Here is an 11710-nt window from a genome sequence, read left to right on the forward strand (position 1 = left end):
TGTCTTTATGTAATCGGCAATATAAGGATTCTCAATGCAATTCACCACACAATACATATAAATTTCCTCTAGATCAAAATCAAGAACTTTATCAAGGGAAAATTCTGGAATATCCTTAGTTATATGTTTCATTTCTTCATAACCCAGAAGTAAACTAAGTTCATTGTGATGCGCAAGGGAAATCAGGTCATCACAACTTTTGGACACGATTCGATCATGAAACAATTGGCATTGGATATTTAAATGACCACGTTCATTGCAAAGTTCACAAGGATGGCTAAGAAAATTTAAATTTTTGGCACAAACATCTAGCCTTTCTTGCAACCATTTAGTTTCTAAACACTTATGCCTCTTGCAAAATCTATCTTCCCTATTTGGTGTGTACTTGCAAACTCTATGCACTCCACAAAAATTGACATGCTTATAAGAGACATTTTCATCATGACTAGTGCAATCATTATTAGTACTATGGATATTCAAAGAGTTCGTGCTAACAACATTGCAATCATGCTCATTATTCAAAGATTTAGTGCCAAACATCTTAATGCATTCTTCTTCTAGCATTTTGGCACAATTATCGGAATCCTTATTTTCATGAAAGATATTAAAAAGATGAAGCATATGAGGTACCCTCAATTCCATTTTTTTGTAGTTTTCTTTTATAAACTAAACTAGTGATAAAACAAGAAACTAAAAGATTTGATTGCAAGATCTAAAGATATACCTTCAAGCACTAACCTCCCGGGCAATGGCACCAGAAAAGAGCTTGATGTCTACTACACAACCTTCTTGTAGACGTTGTTGGGCCTCCAAGTGCAGAGGTTTGTAGGACAGTAGCAAATTTCCCTCAAGTGGATGACCTAAGGTTTATCAGTCTATGGGAGGTGTAGGATGAAGATGGTCTCTCTCAAACAACCCTGCAACCAAATAACAAAGAGTCTCTTGTGTCCCCAACACACCCAATACAATGGTAAATTGTATAGGTGCACTAGTTCGGCAAAGAGATGGTGATACAAGTGCAATATGGATGCTAGATATGGGTATTTGTAATCTGAAAAATATAAAAACATCAAGGTAGCAAGCGATAAAAGTGAGCACAAACGGTATTGCAATGCTAGGAAACAAGGCCTAGGGTTCATACTTTCACTAGTGCAAGTTCTCTCAACAATAATAACATAATTGGATCATATAACTATCCCTCAACATGCAATAAAGAGTCACTCCAAAGTCACTAATAGCGGAGAACAAATGAAGAGATTATTGTAGGGTATGAAACCACCTCAAAGTTATCCTTTCTGATCGATCTATTCAAGAGTCTGTAGTAAAATAACATGAAGCTATTCTTTCTCTTCAATCTATCCTAGAGTTCGTACTAGAATAACGCCTTAAGACACAAATCGACCAAAACCCTAATGTCACCTAGATACTCCAATGTCACCTCAAGTATCCGTGGGTATGATTATACGATATGCATCACACAATCTCAGATTCATCTATTCAACCAACACAAAGAACTTCAAAGAGTGCCCCAAAGTTTCTACCGGAGAGTCAAGACGAAAACGTGTGCCAACCCCTATGCATAAGTTCACAACGTCACGGAACTCGAAAGTAGATCACCAAAACATACATCCAGTGGATCACGTGATATCCCATTGTCACCATAGATAAGCACATGCAAGACATACATCACGTGTTCTCAAATCCTTAAAGATTCAATCCAATAAGATAACTTCAAAGGGAAAACTCAATTCATCACAAGAGAGTAGAGGGGGAGAAACATCATAAGATCCAACTATAATAGCAAAGCTCGCGATACATCAAGATCGTGTCGAATCAAGAACACGAGAGAGAGAGAGAGGGAGAGAGATCAAGCACACAGCTACTGGTACATACCCTCAGCCCCGAGGGTGAACTATCCCCTCCTTGTCATGGAGAGTGCCGGGATGCTGAAGATGGCCACCGGAGAGGGATTCCCCCCTCCGGCAAGGTGCTGGAACGGGTCTAGATTGGTTTTCGATGGCTACGGAGGCTTGTGGCGGCGGAACTCCCGATCTAGGTTTCTTTTCGGGGGCTTCTGTATTTATAGGAATTTTTGGCGTCGGTCTCACATCAGGGGGTCTCCGAGTCGACCACGAGGGTGGAGGGCGCGCCCTCCTATCTCGTGGACGGCTCGGGACTCTTCCAGCCCAACTATTTTACTCCAGGGGCTTCTTTTGGTCCATAAAAAATCATCAAAAATTGGCACGTCAATTGGACTCTGTTTGGTATTCCTTTTTCTGTAAAACTCAAAAACAAGGAAAAAACAGAAACTGGCACTAGGCTCTAGGTTAATAGGTTAGTCCAAAAATCATATAAAATAGCATATAAATGCATATAAAATATCCTAGATAGATAATACAATAGCATGGAACAATCAAAAATTATAGATACGTTGGAGACATATCATTGCCTACGATGAGACCTTCTCACCCGTAGCGATGCTTAAGTCCATACGAATCATGTTAGCAATTGCCGCATTTTATGATTATGAAATTTGGCAAATGGATGTCAAAACTGCATTCCTTAATGGATATCTTAAAGAAGAGTTGTATATGATGCAACCAGAAGGTTTTGTCGATCCAAAAGGTGCTAACAAAGTGTGCAAGCTCCAGAGATCCATTTATGGACTGGTGCAAGCCTCTCGGAGTTGGAATATACGCTTTGATAGTGTGATCAAAGCATATGGTTTTAAACAGACTTTTGGAGAAGCCTGTATTTACAAGAAAGTGAGTGGGAGCTATGTAGGATTTCTGATATTATATGTAGATGGCATATTGTTGATCGGGAATGATACTGAATTTCTGAATAGCATAAAAGCATACTTGAATAAGAATTTTTCAATGAAAGACTCGGTGAAGCTGCTTATATATTGGGCATCAAGATCTATAGAGATAGATCAAGACGCTTAATTGGACTTTCACAAAGCACATACCTTGATAAAGTTTTGAAGAAGTTCAAAATGGATCAGGCATAGAAAGGGTTCTTGCCTGTATTACAAGGTGTGAAGTTGAGTCAGACTTAATGCCCGACCACTACAGAAGATAGAGAGAAAATGGAAGTCATTCCCTATGCTTCAGCCATAGGGTCTATCATGTATGCAATGTTGTGTACCAGACCTGATGTGTGCCTTGCTAACAGTTTAGCAGGGAGGTACCAAAGTAATCCAGGAGTGGATCACTTGACAACGGTCAAGAACATCCTGAAATACCTGAAAAGGACTAAGGATATGTTTCTCGTATATGGAGGTGACAAAGAGCTTGTTGTAAATGGTTACGTCGATGCAAGCTTTGACAATGATCTGAATGACTCTAAGTCACAAACCAGATACGTGTTTTTATTAAATGGTGGAGCTGTCAGTTGGTGCAGTTCCAAGCAGAGCGTCGTGGCGAGATCTACATGTGAAGCGGAGTACATAGTTGCTTCGGAAGCAACAAATGAAGGAGTCTGGATGAAGGAGTTCATATCCGATCTAGGTGTCATACCTAGTGCATCGGGTCCAATGAAAATATTTTGTAACAATACTGGTGCAATTTCCTTTGCAAAGGAATCCAGATTTCACATGAGAACCAAGCACATCAAGAGACGCTTCAATTCCATCCGCGATCAAGTCAAGGAGGGAGACATAGAGATTTGCAAGATGCATACGGATATGAATGTTGCAGACCCGTTGACTAAGCCTCTCTCACGAGCAAAACATGATCAGCACCAAGACTCCATGGGTGTTAGAATCATTACAATGTAATCTAGATTATTGACTCTAGTGCAAGTGGGAGACTGAAGGAAATATGCCCTAGAGGCAATATTAAATTTGTTATTTATATTTGCTTATATCATGATAAATGTTTATTATTCATGCTAGAATTGTATTAACCAGAAACTTAGTACATGTGTGAATACATAGACAAACAGAGTGTCACTAGTTTGCCTCTACTTGACTAGCTCGTTGAATCAATGATGGTTATGTTTCCTAACCATAGACATGAGTTGTCATTTGATTAACAGGATCACATTATTAGAGAATGATGTGATTGACTTGACCCATCTGTTAGCTTAGCACGATGATCGTTTAGTTTGTTGCGATTGCTTTCCCCATAACTTATACATGTTCCTATGACTATGAGATCATGCAACTCCCGAATACCGAAGAAACACTTTGTGTGCTACCAAACGTCACAACGTAACTAGGTGACTACAAAGGTGCTCTATAGGTGTCTCCAATGGTGTTTGTTGAGTTGGCATAGATCGAGATTAGGATTTGTCACTGCGATTGTCGGAGAGGTATCTCTGGGCCCTCTCGGTAATACACATCAATATAAGCCTTGCAAGCAATGTAGTCAATGAGTTAGTTACGGGATGTAGCATTACAGAACGAGTAAAGAGACTTGCCGGTAACGAGATTGAACTGGGTATTGAGATACCGACGATCGAATCTTGGGCAAGTAACATACCGATGACAAAGGGAACAACGTATGTTGTTATGCGGTTTGACCGATAAAGATCTTTGTCGGTGTCAAAACCGGCGGATCTCGGGTAGGGGGTCCCGAACTGTGCGTCTAAGGCGGATGGTAATAGGAGGCAGGGGACACGATGTTTACCCAGGTTTGGACCCTCTTGATGGAGGTAATACCCTACGTCCTGCTTGATTGCTCTTGATGATATGAGTATTACAAGAGTTGATCTACCACGAGATCGTAGAGGCTAAACACTAAAAGCTAGCCTATGATTATGATTGTTTGTGTCCTACAGACTAGCCTGGCCCTGGTTTATATAATGCACCAGAGGCCTAGGATAACAAGAGTCCTAGCCGAATACGCCAGTGGGGGAGGAGTCCTTGTCTTGACCACCAAGTCTTGTGGAATCTTCCTTGTATGCGGCAGTTGTCCAAACTGGCCCATGAGTATACGGCCATGGGGGTCCTCGGCCCAATCTAACTGACCAGGAGACGACGTGGTGAGTACCCCCTTGTCCAGGACACCGTCAGTAGCCCCCTAAACTAGTCTTCAAGTTCGGGACACTCCTCGATTCTTATGAATTGTTCTTCATCTTCGGTCGTCGGTTGTAACACCCCCAGTGTCATGCTACAGTAATCCCCTGTTGATGGTGCCATGTCATCACACTACTGTTGCTAATCCTCACTTGATCCAAATCACTGTTCATGTTCAAACTCAAATTCAAAGTCAAAAATTCAAATTTGCCAAAAATGAAAACTAAAATGTTCAAAGTGTGGAAAAATAATCACTGAGTAATTGTCATGTTGGAACCAACCTCTTCTGAATTCCCAAAATGCCCATGGGAATTAATTCAGTGCTCCAGTAGCATTGAAAATTGGCCTTTCCAATTTCTAAAAATGGCTAGACAACTCCTTTTGGCCCCAAACTTTTTGTGCCATCTAATAGTGTTGTGCTTGATTTATGTGCAAAGTTTTACAAGTAACAAAGATCATTTGGTAGCTAGAATAAATAGCAAATAGTAGCGGGAATGTAAAACAATAAAAGAATAGAAAATGAATAAAGCCTATTGTGCCACTGGGCCATAAGTGGCCTCAGCACACAAGGCCCAGCCCACCAAGAGCCATCCTCCTCCCTATTCATAGCAGGAGGTCATGGCACGCATCCGACCACCATGGCCGCGGCTGTGGATGCGTGTTGGACATCCTGCGGCTTACCCCGACGCCTACTTGACGCCCCGAGCTCCCCTCTCTCTCCCTGGTAACCCTAGTCCCCCAAATCCCCTCTCCCTCACTCATATTCGATGACCTGGAAGAGGCCAAACTCGCGGTCGTCGTCATCGTCATCGATCCCGTGGCCACCGGCCTCCATACGTCGCGCCAAGACACCGAGGAGCTCCGCCATCGTCGTCTCCGTCGCCCTCGCCTTTCGGTTGGAGCTCGGATGGACTGCTGCCTCGCCATCACGCGGTCTTCTCTGCACGGCTGCCGCATCTCGTCGACGAGCGCGGCGCGTCCAGCCACTCCTGCGCCTTCCAACCATGTCCATGAGCTCCACCGTGAGTTCCTCTCCCGGCCCCCCTTTTCCCCTGCTCGATCCGCGCCGTAGCCGTCGTCCCCGAGCTCATCTTGGCCGTGGTCGTGGACCTGCTCCTGCGTGCGCCTGCCCGCGCCTAGCCCCGTGTCCCGCGGCGCCCCTGGTTGCGCGCTTGTGCGCCTCACCCACGCCCCGCGTCTATCCCATACACGCGCGCCCGTGCGCTGTTGCTCGTGTTGCTTGCCCGCTGTTTGCCGCTCCACTGATGCTAGTTGCCGCTGCTGCTTTAGCTTCTTGCTGCTCTTGCCGTCGCCACTGTTCTTGCACCGCTGCTGCTCTTGCTTGCTGCACCGCTGCTACTTTGCTAGCGTTGCTTGCTAGCGCCGCTTGTTGCTGCTCTGTATTGCTACTACTCACTGCTTCTCCATGGCCGTGTGTGTGCGTGCTATGTGTGTGATGTGTGCTATGCTGCGTCCTGTGTGTGTGCCTATGGCCGGCTGGGTCTCTGGATGAGACGTGACTCTGTTTAGATTAGTAGCAAGCTTTTCTAATTTCACATCGAGTAACCCCCTGGACTGCCCCTAAACAGTGGCTAAACAACTTCTAATAGGAGCAAAAATATTATTGGGAGGTAGTACACTTGACAAGGCTCAAATGTTTCCACTGGACCAAATCCTTTCGATGCGTGGATTAATTCCTATGAAAATCACAAAGTTCTATGTTTTGTTAACAAAAAAACCTGAAAACAACTTTATTTTCATACGTACTTTAGAGCTGTTGATGATCAGGCAAATGACCTCTAATATGGATGGAAGTGATACTAACATATAGATCGCAGAGAAATGCTCATAATTGATATAAGGCACAAAATCATAGGATGTACAGAACAATAGCTATAACCTCCAGAAAACAGCTAAGTGATGTTTTAAACTTTCGAACTCTCAGACTTAGTAGAATTTCAGGGATTTTGAGGATATTGTTAAAACTTTGAAAAATCATAGAAAATTAACCGTAGCTCGGATCGAAAAACTTTATATATGAAAGTTGCTCAGAACGACGAGACGAACCCGAATACACTACCCACATACCTGTCAGATGCCTCTAATTATCTGGACATGGAACTTTCACCCTCCGGTCATCTATTTGACACAGGTCCGGAACCGGGAAAACATTCCCGGCTGTTTTCCCCCTCCACCTTTATCGTGTAGCCATACGTTAGGTCACACTCGGCACATCTTATTGCCTTGTTATGCTTGTGGTGCTATGTTGCTTTATATTTACCGTTTCTTCCCCCTCTTCTCTCCGGTAAACCCCGAGACTGATGTTGCCCCTTGATCGACTACGTCGACGACGACACTTCTTCCTTTTCAACAGAGCTTCCAGGAAAGCAAACCCTCCTTGAGCATTCTGATATCGCCCATTTCTTTCCCTCTCATGCTTGCATTAGAACTGCTACTGCTTTCTGTATGATCCTACTCTGATGCATAGCCTGTTGTTGTTACCTGCTTTCATACCTTACCTGCTTATCCTAAACTGCTTAGTATAGGTTGGTTAGAGATCCATCAGTGACCCCACCTTGTCCCAGTTGCCTCGCTTTATATTTGATGACTCGATCAACGTGATCGAAGACTAGGCCCCGACACCGCACATCACTTTCCCCCTTAGTTGCTCGACACTACCCGGTTATTATCGAGTGCCGAGGGCGAGACCTCTTCAGCACTTCTGATGTTAACCCTGTAGTGTAGCTATTCGGTCGTGGTCATCGAGGGTGATTTCATCCTTAACCACTTTCGATACGACTCTATCGTGCAACCCCTCAAGTGTGAACCTCGAGGGTGGTCCCTCTTACGTTCACCTTGATGATTACATCGAGTGGAATTCGCCGGGGGTGATTCCTCGGGTTTTCCCCTTGATGTTTGGACACACAGTTACTATGGTTACTATGACTTTACACTGAACCATGTTACTAAAGACGGGTCGGCCCTGAGGGGTACCCGCGCGAGCTTAATTGCGAGTGATGTGGAGTCGGGTTGACCTGGAGGGTGCCCGTGAGACAATTACGAGGCGTGGCCGGGCATTCTTAGCCCTTGCCGCAAGTACTCGAGACAGGGCAACGGGGTCACATCTTTCGTGAGTCTCTGCTTGTTACCGCGTGCTCCTAATCCACTACGATTTGGATATCTGATCCGAGGGGCCTCTGGCCTGATAGCACTAACCATCACGTGGGCATAGTATGGGTGTTCTGCGTCGTATACATCAGCCGAAGCTTAATAGACGTCAGCGACTGAGCGGCGCGCGCCGGGTTGGACTGGTAAGCACCTACCTTGTTAAAGGAGGTAGCTAGGTCTGCTCACCGGCAGCGTACGCAACGTGCAGGAGTTCCCGGGGAGATGGCCCATGACCCCTGGGGGCATAGGTTTAGTCCAGCGTGTTGACCTCTCTATTAAGCCTAGGTCGGGTTGCGGCGTATTGTTTGGCCGAGGCCGGGCATGACCCAGGAAAGTGTGTCCGGCCGGAGTTAATCGAGCGTGGTGGGTAAGTTGGTGCACCCCTGCAGGGAAGAAAACATCTATCGATAGCCTGTCCTACGGTAACGGACACTTGGAGTTGTATCCCGATCGATACAACTAGAACTGGATACTTGTGATGAGAAATGGATGGATATGAGAAATGGATATGATGAATGGATAGTATGGCTCTGGGATTGCTTTCTCGCAGGGAGTCGAGAAAGGATCTCTAGCCGAGGTTGATAACACTACTGCTACTTTACTTTATGCTACTCTACTCCCTCCTGTTGCTGCAAGATGGTGGTTTCCAGAAGATGCTAGTCATCGATAGGACTAGGCCTTTCCTATATTTTGGCATTCTGCAGTTTAGTCCACAGATACAGCCCATTTCCTTTGATACATATGCATATTTAGTTTAGATCTGATGTAAGTCTTGCGAGTACTTTGGATGAGTACTCACGGCTGCTTTGCTACCTCTTTTCCCCCATACTCGTTTGTTGCAACCAGATGACGGATCCCAGGAGCCAGACGACACCACTGATGACTACTGCTACCCCGAGGATGCCTACTACTATGTTACGGCCGCTGACGACTTGGAGTAGTTAGGAGGCTCCCAGGCAGGAGGCCTTGCCTTTTCGATCGATGTTGTTTTTGTGCTAGCCTTCTTAAGGCAAACTTGTCTAACTTATGTCTGTACTCAGATATTGTTGCCTCCGCTGACTCTTATGTATTCGAGCCCTCGAGGCCCCTGACTTGTAATATAAAGCTTGTATTATTTTAATTTGTGTCTAGAGTTGTGTTGTGATATCTTCCCGTGAGTCCTTGATTTTGATCATACACATTTGCGTGTATGATTAGTGTACGATTGAATCGAGGGCGTCACATCAGTCTTGAAAACTGGTTCAACAAATCTTCTTCGATCTGGAGGATCACCAACGTGCATCCGAAGAGTTTATACGTCGGGTATCCGAGGAGCCCCTTTAAGTTTTCGGCCTTATCAATGCCTTGTTATTTTTGTGCCACACCTCGGGTTTGAAGTTGTTCCCGGGAGGCAGCGTCCTCTTGCGTCCGAGCTCCAACGCCGGACTATATTCGTGGTATCTTTTGCAGACGAGCACCAACGCTGGACCGCTTCCGAGCTCCAACGTCGGAATGTATCCGAGTTCCAATGTCGGACTATGTCCAAGCTCCAACGCCGAACTATATCCGAGCTCCAACGCCGGACTATATCCGAGGTGTCATAAATCACCTTGGTTCAAAAAAGTTGAAGGAGTTTAGCCGAGCTTAATGCCGGAAATGTCCTCTATGGACCAGCCACTAGCGCCCGAGCTTTATGCCGGACTGCTTCCGAGGTGGTGCACCACCCCGACTGCGGGTCGATTTTTTGTCAATATTTTTGATTGGTGCAATTTATTCTCTGCCGAGATATATAGCCAGTAGCCCTCAAGGTGTGTATCGGTCTAAACCCCGAGATGCACCTGAAGGATGACATAAGACCGCTGATCCCAGTAGCCGCTGAGACTCAGGTTGATTTGCAAAATCGGCCTGAGGATCAAGTCCTAGCTCGGCAGAATACTTCGGGACACAAAAAGCGGCGTGCTTAGTCCTCGAGATTCAGGTTGGGTGCGGCCGACCAACCTGAGGATCAAAATCTCCTCGGAAACTGTATTGCACTTAAATTTTTTTGCATTAGACAGGCAATGCAATAGCCCCCGAGACACTGGTCGGGTGGCAACACCAGATCAGGGGATCGATGTGCCCCTTTAATATTTGTAAATAATAAGCCCGAAGCCCAGTAGCCCCCGAGCCTTAATGCAGGCACGGGTGGCCGAATTAAGGATCGATATCCATAGTAAAATCACAAATTATGTGTAATGACTCTATGTATCCAAGTACTTTACGTCATTAATGCTTGGATCCACATTGTACAAAACTTTGTTGACCGACCATCGGCTTCCACCTCCTCGGCCAGTAGCCGAGGAGTGTCTTTCCTACTTTATAAAGCCTTTATGAGGGCAAAGATTTACGACAAACAAGGCAAACTAGCCATACGGTTTTATAAACAAAGGTACGCAGAGAGACATGTTATATTACTGTTTAACATAAGAAATGTCTTTCAAAGAAAATAGTCCCGCTAGCGGTTCCTTTCTTTGGGTTGTCATGCTAAGCATGATCATGAAACCTCAGCTCTAATGTAAGAGCAAAATATTGAGGATTTAGTTTGGGAGGCCAGTTACTAGCCCCCGGTAGTGTTCAGCGACAGTCGAGCTTAAGTCATAAACACTTCGGCCAATGTTATGAATGGCCCATCATTTAACACAGTCATCGGATCACTGACCAGTTTACGCTTATTGTGACAGTCAGTTTTTGGCTTTCTCCACTGAGGTGCTTAACCAAGTGAGCTGGAAGCACAATCGCAGTGGTTCTCCCTTTGCACACCTAGCCAAACAAAGCGGAACGTAGGAGGCAAGCGCAGGAGCCGGGCAACCCAACTATTGACCGAAGACACAATTCGAAACCAATGCATATATAGCAATATCCGAGAATGTTTTTGCCGAATCTCTAAAGGTGTCCGGCGTTGCACTGCAAGACTTGTGCTGAAAACACACAAATAGTTTAAAAGTGCCAAAAGCTTGGAAAACCAAAAAACGTCAGTAAAAACATGACGTCCAAACAAGATCAAGTGTTCGGTGCCAATCCGAAAATTGGAAGAGAAAAAAAATGGTGCTTCTGTCGTGTTTTGACAACGACCAAGAAGAAAGACATTTACAGCTCATATATAAATTTTAAGAGCCCCCAAGTGACTTGGGTAAAAGAATTTTATGTATAATGATTGTATGTACCGAAGTACTTATATCATATATGTGTTCATCCGAACTTTAAACGTGTCTTAACCGACCGTCGGCTTCTCCCTCTTCGGCCAAGGGCCAAAAAGTGTCACGTACTCCGCCTGTCGAGAGTATCGACGGTGTTTCCAATGACCAGGCAATCAGGCCATAAGGCTGTAATAGACAAAGCGCGCTCAGGGAACTTATGCTATATTACTAACGAAGTGTAAGAAGCATCTTCGAAGAAAATAGTACCCCCACCGATACCTTTCTTCGGTGCTCATTATTACTATGAGACTTGTGCAATAGATTTTTTGTACTCATGAGTTCCGTTGTGTGCCGACCATGATTG

The sequence above is a fragment of the Triticum urartu genome, chromosome 2 (assembly GCF_003073215.2).
Source record: "Triticum urartu cultivar G1812 chromosome 2, Tu2.1, whole genome shotgun sequence".
Lineage (NCBI taxonomy): Eukaryota > Viridiplantae > Streptophyta > Magnoliopsida > Poales > Poaceae > Triticum > Triticum urartu.